The following is a 21,350-nucleotide window of genomic DNA, read 5'->3' as shown; positions in this document are numbered from 1 at the left end:
CTAGTAGGATCAGATTGTTGTTGCGGATTCTTGAGGTGGAATATTTAAATGTACTTGGCTGAAATATATTTAAAAATTATATATATATATATATATTGAAAAAAAGTTATACCCACATATTTATGTTTAGATATAGGATATGATTCTATCGCACAATATAAAATTCTTGTAGTTTTATAGAAATTTAGAATTATTGGATAAATGAAAATAGATTATTGAAACTAATAGTAATATATAAGAAAAGGTTCACTAGAAAAAAAATAAAAAATTAATCTCAACCATCAATTATTACTTATCCAACGATCCTAAATCTATGTCAAATTAAAATAATTTTACATTGTGAAAGTGGATCCTTATTCTTATGGGATAGGATAACATGGAACTTAACATGATAAGTCGTATTTAGAGATTGTTTGGGTTGGATTTTCAATCAATCCAACTCAATTCAAAAAATATAACCTCTTCCCTCAAAACTTGATCCAACTTGGGTTTAAGGTGAATTTACCCAACTCAAAACTCGACCTATTTTTTAATGATCATAGTTTGGTGGTCTCCCGTGTAGTTTACCCTAATTTAATTAATATTATTATCATTACAATATATAAAAGAACATAAAATCAAATATTACATTTTTATTTGAGTACAAAAAGTTGAACAAGGGTAGAACATGGATTCAAGTCTGGCATAAAAAAATTATACAAATAAGCAACGAGACAAAAAAAAAAAATAGACGTTTATTCCAAGGACGAGTTAGAATCATTGATGATTTGCTTTATTCCATTAAGGAGATTGTTAGCACTCAACTTAGGTATAGAGCTATTAACAGACTTGATTTTGTTAGTATGCAACTTAGTACCAATTGGAGTATAGGATAATCATTCTTTTGTTGTAAATAGTTTGTTTTGATCCTTGTTTGGGATGCTTTGTAATGTGACTTTCTTTGGATAATAAAATTTACTTATCCAAAAAAAGAAAAGAAAAATCGTAGTCAACACACGACTAAATAATAACGAAGTCAAAAATTTTATATAAAAAGTTTAATATTTTTTTAAAATAATATTAATTTTATTTTAAATATTTTTATATGAATTAAAAAAATGGGCGTAAAGGGTGGCTTTGCTCATGTGACTAGACATGTTCTAACATTTTTTTTTTTGCTTTTTAAATTTTTCAACTAAATGTAGAATAAAAAATTATTAATCCAAAAAGAATTTCTTTTTATAAATTGTTTGGATAGTTAAACAAATAAAAAGGGCGAAAGTTTACAAAACCTCTGTTTAATTTAAAGTTCAAAAACGATGGAAATGAGATGTGACTAAAAATAGGATTAAAAAAACATAACATTTTATGTTGAACTCTACTTAAAATGTGAAATATTACGGAAAAATATCACGATTTCTATTGTCAATAAAAAATTTTATGAATAATGTCACATTTCAAGTTGCCACTGAAAATATTACGAAGAATGTCACATTTTAGATTGCATTCAACTTAAAATGTTATGTTTTTTGTCACATTTTCAGTCGCGTTTCATTTCTGTTATTTTTTTTATCTTAAATTTTAGGTTGTACCACAAAACTGTTCATAAAAAGGCTCTTCTTGTTGTATATACTATGTGATGGTTAACTAAATATCATGTGATACCAACGAATTTGATTTCTGTTAACTTAGTATTAGTATGCATCATATACTATGTGATACCATCATTCTTATATTATGGGTAGCTTTCACTTGCCATGATTATATTCAAAGAAATTGTTCTTGAGTCGAAAGATTTAGAAGATGATTAATCTTTGTAATTTAATTTGTAATTCTCGGTTATTTTTTATTTGTTAGTATTATATTATATTTCTTACACTAATTTATTTCAATCTTTGAAAAATATGAATGAAAGATCTAGTACTCAATCAACAAAATAATTATAATTGGTGAATCATATTTTATTTCAGAGGAAATCGGTAAAGGCCTTAGACGTTAGTGCTTTAATCTTCATGTTAATTTCCTAGTGAAATTAAAAAATATGAACAAAATAATAACCGTTACCAATAGGAAAGCAACTTCATTTATCCATTGCTGACTTAATTAAAAAGCACAAGTATACTGACGACTGAAACCATGAAATTAAATACCTTGACCTATAAGCTGCTGCTAACCTAAAAATCTGCAAATTGGTCTGGGAGCTATGACGAGTAAAGGGTACCAGCTTTTGCCGCCCTTCTGTGGTGCCGGAGCTTCAAATTAGAGAAACGCCGTGAGTAAACCATTAAATGTTAGGTGTGGCTCATAAATATACCATTAAAGAGTACAGAGGATGGAGCGGAGTGAGCGAAGCGATCATCATCTGTCCTTATAAAGAAAGTCTCGTAATGGGGATTACGATTATGTGGGTTGGGGGTGCGGGGGTGCAACCCCGCAGTACGGTACAAGATTATTTTTGTAAATATGTACTAGGGTTTATTTATTATAAAAGGAGATGTAACATAAACCTATGAGACGTTGAATTGAATAAAATTCTAACGCCGCCTAAGGCACCGAGGACGTAAGCATGTATATTGTTGAACCTCGTTAAATTTCTTGTGTTCTTTTTGTTTTCTTTACCCGATTATTCAACAATTGGTATCAGATGTCAGGAGCCAAATTCGAAGTTACGAAATTCGATGGTCAGGGTAACTTTGGATTATGGCAAACAAGGGTGAAGGATCTGTTGGCGCAGTAAGGGATCCTGAAGGTTTTACGACCTACAAAGTTGGTGTCGATGGAGGAGGAATATTGGGAAGAATTGCAGCAGCGAGCGGTAGGAACCATAAGATTATGTTTGGCTGACGATGTCATGTATCACGTCATGCATCTTTCGTCTCCAGATGAAATTTGGAAGAAGTTGGAAAGTCAGTTTATGTCCAAATCCTTAACGACTAAACTGTATCTAAAACAGCGGCTGTATGAGCTAAAGATGCAGGATGATCATGATTTGGCGTAACACGTGAATGTCTTCAATCAAATCATTTCTGATTTGGCTCGACTTGATGTGAAAATTGAGGATGAAGACAAAGCGATGATTCTGTTGTGTTCGTTGCCTCCCTCTTATGAACAAATGGTGACTACTCTTATATATGAGAAAGAGACTATCAAAGTTGATTAGATTACTACAGCCTTGTTGGTTCATAACCAGCAGAAGTAGAATGCAGGGGAAAGCTCTCAAGCTGATAGCTTATATGTCAAGGGTAATCAAGACCGTGGACGGAAGCCAGAGAAGGCAGGGTCTGGGAAGCGGAATTTCATATCCAAATCTAGGGATAAGAAGACAATTCACTGTTACAAGTACAAGGAGGCGGGACATATGAAGCGAGACTGTCTGAAGTTAACATACTGATGAAAAGCGTGATGACTCATCCAAGTCTGTGAATGTGGTCGAGGATGACAATTATGACTGCAGTGAAGGTGATATGATCTCTATTTCAACGACTCAATTGATGGATGCTTGGATTCTTGATTGTGGATGTTCTTATCACATCACGCCAAATAGGGAATGGTTTTCGACATACAGGTCGGTTGATTCTGGTTCTGTTTATTTGAGTGATGATCGATGTTGCAATATTGTTGGTATCGGTGATGTTAGAATTAAGATGTATGATGGTTTTGTTCGGACGTTGTGTGGAGTTCGGCATATCCCATATTTGAAGAAGAATTTGATTTCTTTGGGCACTCTGCACAATAATGGTTTTATCCCTAAGGCTGATGAGGATAGGGAAACCACTCGGATTATTAAAGGAGCTTTGACTGTGATGAAAAGAAAGATAACTGCATGGAATATTTACAGATTGTTAGGGAGTATCGTTGTAGGTGGAGTTCATTCTGTTGAGTCCTTTGAGGATACTACCAAACTGTGGCATATGCGTCTTGCTCATCTTAGTGAACGTGGTATGGCTGAATTACATAAAAGAAATATGTTGCATGGTATTAAAAGCTGTAAGCTCGATTTTTTCAAGTGTTGTGTTCTTGGTAAACAAACTAAAGTTCATTTCAAGACATGGAAGGACACAACTGAAAGGATTCTTGATTATGTGTATTCTGATGTATGGGGGTCTTCCTCGACATCGTCTTTGGGTGGATCTAGGTATTATGTTACCTTTATTGACGATTTTTCACGAAAAGTTTGGGTGTATTTTTTAAAACAAAAGTATGATATTTTTGAGAAGTTCAAGCTGTGGAAAGCTGAGGTAGAAAACCAAACAGAACGAAAAATCAAGTGTTTGCGGTCTGACAATGGTACAGAGTACACAAATTCAGAGTTTTTAAACTTCTATAAGGAGCATGGGATTAAGAGTCATTTTACAGTGTTTAAGACACCACAACAGAATGGTGTTGCAGAACGGATGAACATGTCGTTGAATGAAAGAGCCAGATGTTTGCGGTTGAATGCGGGGCTTCCCAAACACTTTTGGGTTGAGGTTGTTAACATGGCGTGTTATCTTATCAATAGATCGCCAAGGGCATCATTGGCTGGGAAAGTTACAGAAGAGGTATGAACTGGTCATAATGTTACTTTTGATTACTTACGGATTTTTGGTTGTCCTGCTTATGTGCATGTACTTACTGATGAGAGATCCAAACTTGATGCAAAATCGAATGAGTGCTTTTTTCTGGGTTACAAGACATGTGTTAAAGGATTCAAGCTCTGGATCCAGTTGCAAAGAAAATTGTGATCAGTAGAGATGTTGTTTTTTATGAACATCTCATGTTGCAGCAGAAGAAAGACACGACAGTGGTGGATTTCGAGTAGTTTCCAGTTGAAAGAACATAAACTTCTTAACCGACTTTTGGTGATTCCACTACGGTTGATTTGCAATATTATAGTCTCGTTAGAGACAGGGTGAGACGGACGAATAAAAAGCCTACGAATTGAAGACTTGGTCTCTTTTGTACTTATTGTTAGCAGTGATGATCCAGTTACTTTTCATGATGTTGTTACTAGTCGGGAAAATGACAAGTGGATGGTTGTCATGGTTGAGGAGATGGAGTCTTTGCATCACAATCGTACATGGGAGTTAGTTCGCCTTCCTGAGGGTAAGAAGCCGATTGGTTGCAAATGGATGTATAAGAAGAAAGCAACAGTAACAGAAAAAGAGGGAGAGAATTTCAAGGCTCGTTTGGTATCAAAGGGTTTTTCACAGCAAAAATGAGTTGATTATGATGAAATGTTTTCTCCTGTGGTCAGACACACTTCAATCCGAGCAATACTTGTATTGGTGGCTAGTTGGGATTTGCATTTAGAGCAGATGAATGTTAAAACTGCTTTTTTTCATGGAGATTTAGTGGGGCATATCTACATGCAGCAGCCTAAAGGTTTCATTCAACCTGGAAACGAGCATTTAGTTTACAGATTGAAGAAATCTTTGTACGGGTTGAAACAGTCTCTGAGACAATGATACAAACGGTTTGACTCCTATATTATCAAGATTGGCTACAAGCGATGTGAGTATGATTGTTGTGTCTATGTTAAGAGCCTTGATGATGGTTCTTTTATTTTTCTGTTTCTGTACGTTGATGATATGTTAATTGCTGCGAAGAATATGAATGATGTTATCAGTTTGAAAACTTTATTGAGTCAGGAATTTGATATGAAAGATTTAGGTGCTGCAAAGAAAATTCTTGGAATGGAAATTTGCAGGGACATATACTCAAGGAAACTATGGCTATCTCAACGGGGTTATGTTGAGAAAATGCTAGAAAGGTTTGCGATGAGCAGCGCAAAACCGGTGAGCACTCCATTGGCGAATCACTTTAAGCTCTCATTAGAACAGTGTCCTAAAACAGATAAGCAAGCTGAAGATATGTCAAAAGTTCCATATTCTAATAATGTTGGATGCTTAATGTATGCAATTGTATGTACTCGTCCTGATTTAGCTAATGATGTTAGTCAAGTTTGTAAGTACATGTCTAAACCTGGTAAGCAACATTAGGAAGTAATCATGTGGATCTCTAGGTACTTAAAGGGTACTGTGGGACATGGAATTGTTTTTGGTAGTCAGTAGGATAATCCTTTGGTTGTAGGATATGTGGATTCAAACTATGCGGGTGACTTGAATAATAGAATATCTACGACAAGATATGTCTTTACTCTTGGTGGAGGGCCTATTTGTTGGAAGTCTACTGTTCAATCTATTGTGGCATTATCTACAACTGAAGCTGAATACATGGCAGCGGATGAAGCTACAAAAGAAGCTTTATGGCTTACTGGTTTACTGAAGGAGTTGGGTGTTCAACAAGGTGAAGTTCAGTTGCTTTGTGACAATCAAAGTACTATTCATTTGGCTAAGAATCAAGTATTGTTGAAAACATTTTGATGTTTCGATATAACAAATTAAGTTAAATGAATTTTAAGATTTTACAAAAGATTTTCTAATTATATTCGATATAATTATTCGAATATCAAAATATAACTCCAAGTGTTTCAAAGTTCATTTTAATCCTTACTAAAGTGTAAAATTGTGTTTTATACTTAAACTATTTTTAAAACAATTTTACAAAGTATTTCGAACCGTTTCAAATCCAAGAAAAATCAGATTGTCCAGGGGGTACAGATTCCCCCTGCAGGTTTTTGGCTCCGAGAAAACAGAATGTCCAGAGGGTACAGATTCCCCCCCAGGGGGTACCGATTCCCACTGTCTAACGGTCAAAAATAGATTACACTTAGGGAACCGATTCCCCATGAGGGGGTACTGATTCCCCCCACGCTCCAAGCTATTTTATTAATTATTTCTCATCCCCAAACGGCTCCAAAACATCCCCAACGACTATATACGACTTCAAACACATTTCAAGCTATAAATACAAGCTAAGAACACTTGAAGAAGCAAGAGAACAACTATCCAAGCAATCAAACACAAGAGAAGAGTTTTTCAATCTTATTTCATCTTTCTCTTGTAAATATTTTGTTCTTGTGAGCTTAATTCTTGTAAACACCTACCTTAGAGAGGTTTTCTTGTTTATATTTCTTATCCTTTTGTAAAGGGGAAAGGTTCTAGCTAATCCCGTGTAAAAGCTAGGGAAAGGTTCTAGCTTAGCCCGGAAAAACTAGGGAGTTTGTAAGGTTACTCTTTATCCTCAAAATAAAGAACAAATTAGTGAATTTTTTGGAAAATCCTTGGTGATGAGCTAAGGTAGTGGACGTAGACTTTGTTTAAGAAAGTCGAACCACTATAAATCACTGTGCAATTCTCTATCTTTCAATCTCCTTACTCCCTAAACACAAAACCATTTCGATCCCTCTTTGCAAACCGTTCCAGTTGTCGATTCGAGCTTCCGAAAATCCTAACAATTGGCATCAGAGCCTAACTCGTTAAGAAGGTTTAACCACCCTGAGACGATCCTCGAAGAAGCTCTACCAATTCCCGACACAACCAAGAAGATGGCTTCCACCTCCGGCTCGTTCCACATGGAAGACTCCCTACCAACCGACAAACCTCCATACTTCAATGAAGTCAACTATCGTCATTGGAAGAAATTAATGAAGGTATTCATCCAATCCAATGATCTTGATGCATGAGAGATAATCGAGAACTGCTACTCTTCTCCAAAGAATAATGAGAAGAAGATGAGTGACAAAGAATGGAAGAAAGCTCAACTTAATGCCAAGGCCATGCACATGCTATTTTGTGCATTTGGTTATGAAATCTATAAAGGGGTTTCTTCATGTTCAAGTGCCAAGGAGCTTTGGAATAAGCTCGAGGAAATCCATGGAAACAAGAAAGAAGAACCAACAAAGGTGGTGTCTCTAATGGCTTGTGAAGAGCCCGAGGTATCTTCTAACTCAAATGAATTTAATTCATATACGTTTGATGAGTTACAAGATGCTTTTAATAGGTTATATTCGAAGTTTGAGGCCATGAACTCCAAATATAAGAAAATGATTTCAAAATTTAAAATCGAAAATGATTTTCTTTTGAAAACAAAAATAGATTTTAAAAGCCAAAATGAAATTTTGAAAAAGGATTTAGAGCTTTCAAAAATAAAAATTGAAAGTTTTGAAAAAGAAAATTTTGATTTAAAAGTTAAGCTTAAATGCTTAACAAAAGAAAAAGAAATCATTTTAAATAATTCATTTAATTCAATAATGACAATATGCTCACATTGTCATTATCATGGTCATAAGGAACATACTTGTCATTTGAAGAAAGGAAAACATTTTAAAATTAGACAAGTGTGGATTCCTAAAGGAACAAGGGGCATTGAAACTAACGTCCAAGGATCCAAAGCAATTTGGATACCAAAATCGAAATGAATGTCTCTTGTAGGTGTGTGGAAGCAATTGTGATGAAAATGATAATATTCAAGATGCTCTAGCCACACATGAAAAGGAATAGGAACCTCTAAGTTTAATGTTTTTAATTTTAGTTATTTGGTTGCTCATTTGATTTTAAGCATGCATGAGTTTTGTTTTTAAATAATTATACATTATTGTTTTAATCTCATGTATGTTAAAAAGGTTTTATGATGAACATTTTAAAGTTTTAATGATTTTTTTAGAATTTTTAGTTCATTATAAGGAATTTTGGTCAAAATTGGTTTTAATGCAAATGATATCTCTCTAACAATTGATATCAACTTTTCAAATGTTTTGATTTTATAAATTTTAAAATTTTTGAGCTAAATTTAAATGTTTATGCATGTGGTTTAAATGAAAATGATATCTCTCTAACAATTAATATCAAAATTTTCAAATGCATAACATTTTTGGAAAAAATTATGCATATGCACTTAATTTAAATAATTGATATTGCATAAAGTATTTTAGACTTGGAAGTATTGAATTTCATGTGCTACTAATATGTTTGTTATTCTTTGTTGAAATTCAATTTTGTATTAGTGTCAAGATCCTAAAAGCATAATTTTATTTGGAATGCATTTATTGAGGGGGAGCTTTGATTTTTTTCAAATGATTTTTAAAATGTCAAATTTACTACTTACTCTCCAAAGTTATTTTGAACTTCAAAGATTATAGTCTTTTTGATTTAACAAAAATGGGGAGAAGTGTTAAGGTGTTAAAGGGGAGAAGTGTTAAAGTAAGGGGGAGTAATTTCAAAATCTTAAAATTACTCAAATGTTTTGTTATATCAAAAGGGGGGAGATTGTTGAAAACATTTTGATGTTTCGATATAACAAATTAAGTTAAATGAATTTTAAGATTTTACAAAAGATTTTCTAAGTATATTCGATGTAATTATTCGAATATCAAAATATTACTCCAAGTGTTTCAATCATTTTAATCCTTACTAAAGTGTAAAATTATGTTTTATACTTAAACTATTTTTAAAACAATTTTACAAAGTATTTCGAACCGTTTCAAAGCCAAGAAAAATCAGATTGTCCAGGGGGTACAGATTACCCCTGCAGGTTTTTGGCTCCGAGAAAACAGAATGTCAAGGGGGTACAAATTCCCCCCAGGGGGTACCGATTCCCTCTGTCTAACGGTCAAAAACAGATTGCACTTAGGGAACCGATTCCCCATGAGGGGGTACCGATTCCCCCCACGCTCCAAGCTATTTTATTAATTGTTTCTCATCCCCAAATGGCTCCAAAACATCCCAACGACTATATACAACTTCAAACATATTCCAAGCTATAAATACAAGCTAAGGACACTTTAAGAAGCAATAGAACAACTATCCAAGCAATCAAACACAAGAGAAGAGTTTTTCAATCTTATTTCATCTTTCTCTTGTAAATATTTTGTTCTTGTGAGCTTAATTCTTGTAAACACCTACCTTAGAGAGGTTTTCTTGTTTACATTTCTTATCCTTTTGTAAAGGGGAAAGGTTCTAGCTAATCCCGTGTAAAAGCTAGGGAAAGGTTCTAGTTTAGCCCGGAAAAACTAGGGAGTTTGTAAGGTTACTCTTTATCCTAAAAAAAGAACAAATTAGTGAATTTATTGGAAAATCCTTGGTGAGGAGCTAAGGTAGTGGACGTAGACTTTGTTTGAGAAAGTTGAACCACTATAAATCGCTGTGTAATTCTCTATCTTTCAATCTCCTTACTCCTTAAACACAAAACCATTCTGGCCCCTCTTTGCAAATCGTTCCGGTTGTCGATTCGAGCTTCCGAAAATCCTAACAAGTATATCGTGCTAGAACTAAGCATATTGATGTAAGGTTCTACAAGATCAGATAGTTGGTTGCATCTGGAGAGATTATGTTTCAGAATGTACATACTGATGAGAATGTCACTGATATGTTCACCAAGCCAGTTACGACATACAATTTCATGCATTGCTTGGACTTGTTGAATGTTTCGAGTTGTTAAAGAAGTGAGGTAACTCAACTCACATTGAATGTTTTCTAAGTGGCAGGATATTCGCCAAGGTGGAGATTTGTTAGGTATGTCTCATAAATATACCGGTAAAGAGGACAGAGGATGTAGCAGAGTGAGCGAAGCGAACATCATCTGTCCTTACAAAGAAAGTCTCGTAGTGGAGGTTACGATTATATGGGTTGGGGGTGTAGGGGCGCAACCCTGCGGTACGGTACAGGGTTATTTTTATAAATATGTACTAGGGATTATTTATTATAAAAGGAGATGTTACCTAAACCTATGAGACATTGAATTGAATAAAATTCTAGTGCCGCCTAAGGCACCGATGACGTAAGCATATTGCTGAACCTCGTTAAAATTATTGTGTTCTTTCTATTTTCTTTACCCGATTATTCAACATTAAGAGAGAGACGATGAAAACTATAAAAAATGATGTACCTTAGAGAGAGTGTGGTATATGGTAATTTACTTTGAACCGGTTGAAACATAAACAATAAATTCCGGGCTTTGTTTCTTTAGCTGGATTTTTCGATTACCAGAGTGCTTTTTTCCATTCCTTTTTTGTGCTTTTTGTTTGTTTAGTGAGAAATTGGGATTTTAATTAATAACATTTACTTCAGATCCAATTGAGTGCAAAATGTGCTAGCTGAGTTCAGAATCGTGCCCTTTGCTTGTTCATGGCATGATCTTCATTTCGTGCCTTATATTTCTTAACTTATGCATTAGAGAAGTAATGGAATCATTTCGACTTTATTCAATTCTTTTTGGTCTTCTTTTAGTTGATATTAGAACTGAATACAAATGCTCACTTAAGGGAAACCAGTGGAAAGAAAATAAAATCTTTTCCACGCAGCGAATGTTCAATCGGCTAAGCAATTAGCTATTTTATTTGGACTCGGGTGCGAGTGTTAGACACATGTATGTTTAAACTTTTGAAGGTTTTCCCATGTATTTGGATTGTCCTTGGAGGGTTGTCCCTATACTCAGATATTCCATGTATTTAAAAGTTCTTTTAAATGTTCAGTTTTTAAGGTTTCTTCCTTTGAAATCTAGATGCTAATTATATTTATCATTGTCATATAGTGCTAAGGCTTTTTTTTATGATTTTTGTGTGAGGGATATTAGATAAAGATGAGGATTGAAGAAGAAAGATAAATAAAAATGGTGGGTTTTAAGTTAAAAAGAAGTATGAGACGAGAGAGTGGAGATGGAAGAGAATGGTAGGTCAAAATAATGGTCAAAAGGTGTTAAATCAGTAGTTAACACACCATGTCACTTTCCGTCACCCACAGTAATAGCCGTTGATGTCGAGTGGCCGATTTATAACAAACAATAAACTTAGTGATTAATTTGTGACTTTTGAAACATCAGTGGTAAAAACAAAAAATTACTTTAAAAAATGACTATTTTTGTAGTTTACTCATAATAAAAAGAACAATTTCCTCCCTGTATATATTAATATATACTCGTTAACATAATTATAGAAGAAAAGGCCTAAAAATATCACCACGAAAAAAGAGAGAGCGTTCAGATTCCTTCGCCGGTAAAAATCTCCGAGACGTTTCTCCGGCGAGGCGTTTCGACGTAGGTTCCTTATAGTATGAAAAATGATCGTCGTTATCGAAAAGTTGCGACGGTGAAGAATGATTATAAGAAAATCGATCGAGTTGACTCAGGTGTAGTTAAGATGAAGAAGCATAAATTTAAGAGGAAATTGTTGAGGTACGAAGAGTTACCGGACTATTTGCAAGATAACGAGTTTATTCTTGATTATTATCGATTCGAATGGCCATTGAAGGAAGTTATGTTAAGCGTTTTCTTATGGCACATAGAAACGCTCAATATCTGGACGTAAGTGTTGCGGAAGACGGCTATCGGATAGAGCAAAATCACAACTGATAATTTGAGAAAATAAAAATGAAGATAAAAGAGACACAAAATTTACGTGGAAAACCCCTAAAATTATTAGGGTAAAAACCACGGGCAACGGTAGAAGAATTTCACTATGAGAAAATAGGAATTACAACCTTTTCGATCTACCAAGGAGAAAACAATGATAATTCTCTCTTGATAAAAAAGGAGAAAACAACTCTCAAGAAACTCTCTAAATTCTCTCTAGTATTGGAAGAAAGCTAGAATGCTTTGGGATGGTTTTGAAGCTAAATGAGCTAGGGTATTTATAGTAGAAGCTTTAAGGACTAATCTTATAAATACCTTAAATTACAATGACTAATTGCATAGTTTTACCATCCAAAAATTCAACAAAAGTTGGCTACCTAAATATGGTCATTTAGCCACCCATGTTTTGTTTACTTTCAACAGTAAGAGACTCCGTCACAATTTCAAAATTTTATGTGGAATCGTTTTTTTTTATTTGTTTGTTTGTTTTCAATTTTCTAGTATTTTTTGTAGGCATTTGGGAGGATTTTTAATATTCGTTGGATTAACGGTGTTAAGTTGCGCTGAGGATTTCGGAGATGGAGGTGTGATCACTAGTTTCTCCAGGTAAGGACCTGATTGTCATTTTCATATTTTTGTCATGAGTATTCTGGATTTTAACACGAAAAGGAAAGAAAGAAGCTAAACTTTTGCGCTGGGATTTTCCAGAGCTCAAGTATCAGGACCGTTTATGATGAACGATGTAAACGCCTCTGATAATAAGCATAGCATCTTTCGGGTCAGTTCTTTATCATTTTTTTCTTCTTATTTATTTATTTATTTATTTATTTATTTATTTATTGCCTATTTTGGAAATTGTTGTTTATAAACAAACAGATTAAGAATAAACAAATGAACAAATACGTAAAATGAAAAGGAAAAAAAAGATTGGAAGTGTGATGAAGAAGGGAAGTGGCAGAACGTGACAGCAAGTTTTGTCGAGTTGCGTTTGGTCTACAATATAGCCTGGAATTGATAATAGCTTAGTGGATCGCACCATGTGATTATGTTTATTTTCACAGTGCATAATTTACCAATACGTGAAAAAAATCTGTTTTTTCTTTTTAAAGTTTTCTTTTTTGTGATTTATTTTTTTCAAGTTAAAAAAATTGCAAATAATGAGCAACTTTTATGTCGACTTTAAAATTTAAGTAATATTTTCATTAAAAATTATTACTTTTTTTAAAAAAAAAAGTTTTAGGGCGTACTTCTATTTCTTTTAAAAGTTTTATAGTTAAACTCGATTTAATAAAATTAAAAATTAAATTTTTAAAGAATTTAAAGTGATTACAAGATATTATTTGTTTAAAATCTTTTTTAGTCATCGTATACATATGCAAACTTATTTGTTTGAATCTAGGGTCTTTAGGGGAAAAAACTCTCTAAATGTTGAAATCACTTTATGAGTTTACTAAAAATTAAATTTATCACACCGCTTTATTAGTGTGAAACTTTATAACATATATTAAGTAATATAAAATTTTATTATATTGTATTTTAAAAAATAATAAATTGAAAAATCAAATGGTTTATTATGGTTAGTTATTTTCTAAATGAGAATATTAAACATGATTGAATAATATTTTTAAATTTGAAATATTACAATATGTTAACTTATTTTATTATTTCACCTTCAATTTGATTTTATGTAATTTATTTGATAAATAAAATTATTCTAAATTAAAATATTATTTATATTTCATTGAAAATATATCATTTAAACTCACAACATCAAAGTGAATCCCAATTGTTTTGTCTAATGGCTCGTAAAATATTATAATAAGTACTATGTCATAATTGTTTAAAATCTTGAATATGTCGTCGGGAGTTCACCATAATAATAGTAATTATTTTAAATTAAAAATTATATAATTTTTTATAATATATATTAAAAGTTCATCTAATATTTTAATAATAATTAGATGAGTATGTGAGTGAAAAAATCTTACAAAAAATCCATGAATAAAACTCTTATATCATTAAATTCAAAGTGTTACAGTTATACAAGTTAATCACATGACATTTGAAGAAAATCATTAAGAGGGAAAACAATAAAAATTGTTAGCATGAATAATTTCAAAATTTATCAAAGAGTAATAGTAATAGTTCTTTGAAAAGAAAGTATCGATCTATTTTTCAATAATAATGCTGTCAGAGAATAAAATATTATTTTAATGGTAATATTAATCTTCAATTTCTAATAGTATGTTTTGAATTTTTAAAAGTTTATTTTATACTATTTTTATTTACTGCAAATATAATTTTATAAAAAGTATTACTTTATAATGATAAATTTTTACTATTTATGAATATAATTTTATACTTTTTTAGATAATTTAAAATTTTAAAATAATTCAAAAACCACTTTCTAAATTAATTTGAATATTCTAAAAGTGAATTAGTTAAATAAAAGATAAGAAAAAATATATATTTATCGTATTATGTATAATTTTGGATAACAATGAAACTATAATGAAGATATAATTCAGAAAAAAAGTGAAAGTTAATTTAATACTTATTAGATTTTATTTATTAAAAATTTTAATTTCAAAAATATTAACAAAAATATTTCCTTGTTCCTAATAAATTATAGGGTTAACCTCCTCCTCCTCATTTTTTTATCGTTAACTCGAACTTCTGTTAAGGGATAACGAAAAGTTAATCATCAAGGAACTAAAATCAAACAGACCGATAACGTAAAGGACAAAAAATCGTTTAAGTTTTAAACCAGTAATTAAATCGAACAGATAAAAAACATAAGGAGTCATCAGTGTAGTTAATCCTGAATAATGAAAGTTATTAAATTTTACTCTATATAAATTTAAATAGTTTAAGTTATAATAGAAATGCAATTCTAGACGGATATAAAGTGCCATTCAATATTTATTGAATTTTGTCTTTGTTAATGGAACAAATGAATTTCGTCAGCTGTGAATAGTTCATCTTTTTTGGCTTCGGGAGAGATTCGTATCAATGAGAGAACGACCATCGACTAGTGTCGGGATGAAAAAGAGGATCGATCATGAGAAAAAGGAAGAAGGAGAAGGGTGGTCGTAAAGGGTGTCAATCCTTTTTTCGACTGTATTAAGAGATATTTATAATGATTTTTAGTGCATGTGTCAATTGTAGGGTTACTATAACTATTCGTAGGTCAGTAAACTAGGAAGATTTATTGGGCTGACATCATATTTTATTCTAATAAATCATGTGTGTGCATTGTGGTTAATTCAAAATTTTCTACCTGAAAAAGTCGGGGATATCTCAGGTACAACAACCTTAATATACGGCTAAGAAAAGGTGTTAATTGTATATTAAGGTTGTCGTACAGCAGAACTACCCGAAAAAGTCAGGTTCTTCGAAGGCTCTGATAATTGAGGAAATGTATTTGAGGCCTTTTGGTTGGCGGAAGATTAATAGTTTTTTAAGGTCGTTATCTGTTGATATATCAATCTTTAATTTTTGTTTGGTTATAATATAATAATAAAATAATTATTTAATTTTTATTAAGTGTAATTCAATGACAAAATAAAGAAATACTTTTTAAATTTTTAAAAATTAACAATAAGAATACAAAATTAAAGAGGAAAAATGGTATTATAAAAAATTTAAAAATAACAATCTTTCATATATATAAAAAAAAAGTCGGAATGATAATGACTGAATATTAAAAATATTTAGGATCAAAAATAAATTTAACCGGTTTTTGTAGTTCTTATATAATAATTTATTTTAACCAATAAATTTCAATATATTCATACTTCTTAACAATTGTACTTATACAACTACTCAATTATAAATTTTAATATTATATAATTATTCAATTATGATTTATTTTTTTAAAAATAGTTTATACTTATTTATTTAAATTATCTTAAAGTAAAATAAATATAATTAATTGAAATTAAAAAATAAACGTGCACGAAGAATCTTCCTGTTTATTTAAATAAAAAGAAAGGATATTGAAAACGATATTAATAAATTTTATTGCTAAGTGAAGAGTAGTAGAATTTGAAGTTTGTGTCGCTGTTGACGTTATCTCATCTTATTCAAACTCAGTAGGCGTAGAATGCGTATAATTAATCATATTTTATAGTAAATGAATAAAATATATATTATTATTTATAGAATTATTTTTTTACTAAACACCTTAGTGGTAAAAAGAAAAATGTTAATCTCATTAGAGGTTCTAGGTTTGAATAGTTATGTATGTAGGTTGTGTGTGTGATTAAGAAAGTTTTAAACAAATGCTATCAGTGTAATCACTCCAGATTATTCAAAAAAATATTTTTTTTACTGATTATACATCAAATAATATTTTTATTTATACATTTGTTTATAGATAATTAATTGATGAATTATTAGTGAAAAAGTCATTCCAAAATGGTGACAAATATTTTTATATATTTTAATTTTATTTTAGTCAAATTTATTAAAAGATCTCAGTTATATATATATATATATATATTATTTTTAAAAAAAAAAAATTGAGTTTAAGTTGTTGCCTAGGATATATATATACACATTATCATTATATTGAAAAAATTACAATCATATTAGACTATCAAAGTAAAAAAAGAATATGGTTTTGAAATTGACGTTTCCTTTTGCAGGATTCACACTTAAGACATATTTCTCAGCCACCTCTCTTTGATTTGAAGAAAGAAGATGGCTATAATGCTATACCAAAATGGCCTTGGTTTATATTCTTGTCCGGTGCAATGGGCTGCTTGGTTTGCAGCTCTTTTTTCACACCTCTTTGCTTGCCACTCCAGACGCTATAACCTCTTCTTCTGGCGCCTAGATTATGCCGGCATCTCTCTCATGATAGTCTGCTCCTTCTTTGCTCCCATCTACTACGCCTTCTTCTGCCATCCATATTCATGCTTTTTCTATCTCGCATCCATATCGGTGCTCGGAGTCCTCGCCATCATCACTTTGTTAGCGCCGGCTCTTTCGGCATCGCGTTACCGAAACTTTCGAGCTTGTTTGTTTCTTGCAATGGGGTTTTCAGGGGTGATCCCTGCAGCTCATGAAGTTTCATTGCACTGGGGCCATCCGCATATATTTGTAGCACTTGGATACGAGGTCGTGATGGCGTTCCTATATTCTGCAGGTGATCCAGCAGGATACCGGAACGGTAGAAGCCCGGTGCATTCGATATCGCAGGGCACAGCCATCAGATCTTTCATGTGTTTGTCGTCCTCGCCGCACTTGCTCATAGTGTTGCCACCCTTGTGATCATGGATTTTCGTCGGGAATCTGCTACCTGTGCATATTAATATTCTACAATAAGGTAAACAATGTTTTTGATGACAAGGGAAAATTCTTAATTCTCCCTGTTTTTGATTTAAATTGTATCACTTCCAACAACATTTTCCTTCAAAATGTTGCAATGGTGACGGTCAAAATTATATTTGATTTTAGGCTTTAGCTTTACACTTTCAAAGATAGGAAGCTAAAAGCGTGAAGGTATAGTGTGGAAAAATACTTCTAAAATTTGATTAAATAATTATTTAATTTCTATTATGTTGTTTTTGTATTTTTCGCTCTAATATTTCATTCTACGTCAAAAAAGTTCTTGTATTTTTTTTATTAATATGGGATAAGTACAAGACAATATCTATTCAAAGATAACTCTCAACATTAAATGTTTACACCCCTGACATTTATGATACTCGAACTCGGGCTCTCAAAGAATAACAACAATTCATTTACTATTGAGGTCACTTGTGTTTTATTAAATAATCACTTTAGTTTTTATTTTTTTGGAGTATTTTAATTATAACGTTTTATTTTAAGATAAAATGATCCTTACTTTTTGAGTGTTTATTGTTTGTTGATTAATGATTTTCATTTAAGGAGAACATTTTCCAAAAAATAAAACGTTGGATGTTAAAATGCTAAAAATAATATGAATCAAAGTGATTGTTTAATCAAACTTCAGATCTTATAATTGGTATGATTATGCTAAATAGAAATAGTGATGTTGCAAGATAAATCAAGATTAAGAGTTTAAAACTATCACAAAAATGTCGTTTTGGCTTTTCATTTTATAAGTTGGTCAGTTCAATAACTCAATGTAGGGTGGATCAAGGGTAGACAGAAAGAAGGCAGTCACGAGTAGTTTTTTTATTTCAATTATATATTTTAAAAAAAATTATATTATCTATGAATAGTATGTTTTTATTTTTTTTAATTTTATAAATTCGTCATTTTTAAAATTTATTTGGATGACTAAAACAGAAAATAAGTAATATATAGATAACTAAATAAATAATTTACTCTAAAAAGTAAAAAATTAATTAAGGAAATAAACACACATATAAAATGTTGTCAGGGATGCACCGATAGAAATAGTTGTACCTATAAAAAAATTTAAATTCTTTATATTTTAAATATTTTTTATAAATTATCTTATTTCATACTTTTTAAAATTTTATAATTTCATACCTTTTAAAATTTTAATATAATTTCTTTAGAGTTATACCCTTAATCGAAATTCCTGCGTGTATGTTGCGGTGCTCCATGACATTCCATGAGTACGCATCGTCTTGGACTGCACATTTTCTCCCGTTGTATTCTATCCAAAATCTGCTTTCCACAAACAAAGAAGACCTTAGCTTCAACAAAAACAAAAGAGGACGACGTTATTCATCAATGGCTTCTTCTCTCAATTTAACCACTCTTTCTTCTACTTTACCCTTTTCTCGTTCTTATCCCCACTCCTCCTCCTCCACTCGACTCCCTCAGTTGAACAAGTTACCCGAAGCCTTGAAACTCAGTTCCTCTCAACCCATCTATTCCTTCCCTTCTTTTGTTTCCAATGCGCTTTCCCTTATCTCCCCAATCTCTCACTGTCTTTGCTACTAAAGGTTACAAAATGAAAACCCACAAGGTATCTCTCTTTCCTCTCTTCGCTTCCTTTGTAGAGTATTATTTTTGTCTTCTTATTTCAACCCATATGTGAATTTATATCTCTAGTTGTAGAATTCAGCGAATTTGAATAAATTTATGAGCTAAAATGTTGACAAATTTGTTCTGGTTTTTGGGTTGATGGGTGTGGTTTTCTAATGGATTCACATACTGTGATATTGTTTATTAGGCTTCAGCTAAGCGATTCCGGGTGACTGGAAAAGGGAAAATAGTTAGGAGGAGAGCTGGGAAGCAGCATTTGTTGGCTAAGAAGAACACCAAGCGTAAATTTTGCCTCTCCAAAATGGTCAGTTTTTCTTTTCCCTCTCTTTTTCAAACCTTTTGCCTCAGGTTCTGCAAATGTTCCTATTATATCTTTTAGATGGTCTAAAAAAGTGGGTGCTAATTGCTACAAATTAATGCTTACTTTTGGTTCTTATCTTACTCCAGAATGGCTAGCGAACTGCATTTAATTGGAGATACCAACTTGGGGAAATTAGTTGTTTAGAATGAGGGTCATTTTTTGAAATTATCTCCTAAATACTGATGGTTTGTCCTCCACTTTCTGTGCAACATCGTTTCCTCAACTTGAATGGGAATTTGGTCCTGCTGTACAGTCTCTTGATAGAGTTGTAAACGAGCTAAGTTAAGTTTGAGTATTGCTGAGTTCGACTCAATTTGAAAAGTTCAATACTGAGTTCGGCTCGAGTTGAAAACTCGCGAGTTTAAAATTGTCAAATTCAACTCGAATTCAAAATAAAAAATTGAAGCTCGACACAAGTTCGAAAAAAACTTGAACTCGAAATATTCATATATTTAACTTGATTGAGGCTTGAACTCGAACTCGATTCAAGCGCGAATTTGAACTTAAATGCATGAAAACCTTATACTGCATTTTTTTAAATTAAAAAAACCATGTAAATGTTAATATCATAATAATTTAATTTAGAAAATTAATATATTATTTCTTTGAGTTGCTAACGAGCTTTTCGAGTTCGGTATCAAGTAGCTCGCTCGAGTCGAGTCCATTCGAATCGAATGTTGACTGAACGAAGTCAAACTCGAGTAATTTACTATTTGTTTTGTCTCATTTACATCCCTAGTCTCTTGGCTCTAATGCAGTTTCCCTAGTGTGATTTGGACTGGTAGAACACTGCCTTGGCATGTCAAGATTTTCGATAACACAAAATTTGCTTTCTTTTCTTTAACATGGAGCTTTCTACGCTTTTGAATACTCTAGCTTTCTTTAGCGTGGAGATGTAAGTTGGTTCAAGATTATATATTTTTCAAAAGCTTTTTCCCCCCTTACCTCTCAGTTTTTTTAACCCAAGCAATGAATGAATTTTCTTTCAATTTTCCCATCTTTCCTACCAAGCATACCAATGGGAAAAAATATCTTCTTTCTATTTTCCTACTCTAATTTTTTATCATTCCAATTTTCTTTCCACATAACCAAACAAAGCCCTAGTGTTCTTTTCTTTAATATGCATTGGGAATTTGGGACACAAGGGAAATCAATCCATTTACAATTCTTTGTTAAACACTCTGTAAGTAGCTGACATTATTCAAAAAGATACTTTACATTTGTAGTTTGATGCATATAGATTTAAATCTTTAGATCTATTTCTGTATAAAACATGTTCTTATTGTGTATTTGTGTCATGTTCCATCTGGCAGCACGAGGTTAGCCGGAGTGACTACGACAACGTGATCGGTGCATTGCCATATCTCAAAGTAGATAGAAATGCCAAGTGCAGAGCATCTTCTTCAAGTGTCATATGATGAACTTACTTATGTTACTTGTGAATTCACACGATTATGCTAGAGCAAGTTCTGGTTTAGTATTTTATGTTCCGGTGCACTTATTGGCCATTTATAAAATCTTTAGTTTAGTTTAATTTAATTTGATTCAATCATGTTGGCATTCGATTCGTTCTAGTTTATGACATCACCTGTCACATTACATGTATTGAATTCCAATGTCGTAAGTGGTTGATGCTTTCGGCATTAAAATAGGTTCGGACCATTTAGACTAGATTGGCATAAGAATGCAGAATAAGTTGTTGAAAGCAAAGGGTGGGAAAAAAGAGAATTAAAAGAGGCTTTGGAGGTTGTTAGTTAGACATAAATAGAAGCAGGAGCTTATCTGCAGGTATAAGGTGACTTGCAGAAAGGCGACTAGGAACTATCAG

At 32.1% G+C, this 21,350-nt stretch overlaps 2 pseudogenes; both read left to right on the top strand.

Annotated features, from left to right (window-relative positions):
* The first annotated feature begins 11,908 nt into the window (after nucleotides 1–11,908).
* Nucleotides 11,909–17,530, top strand: LOC120150529 (annotated as a pseudogene).
* A 1,270-nt stretch (nucleotides 17,531–18,800) lies between these two features.
* On the top strand, nucleotides 18,801–20,964 carry LOC120150272 (annotated as a pseudogene).
* The last annotated feature ends 386 nt before the right edge of the window (nucleotides 20,965–21,350 follow it).

The sequence above is a fragment of the Hibiscus syriacus genome, unplaced genomic scaffold, assembly GCF_006381635.1.
Source record: "Hibiscus syriacus cultivar Baekdansim isolate YM2019G1 unplaced genomic scaffold, ASM638163v2 tig00111022_pilon, whole genome shotgun sequence".
Taxonomy (NCBI): domain Eukaryota; kingdom Viridiplantae; phylum Streptophyta; class Magnoliopsida; order Malvales; family Malvaceae; genus Hibiscus; species Hibiscus syriacus.
This window is presented reverse-complemented; position numbering and strand designations above follow the sequence as displayed.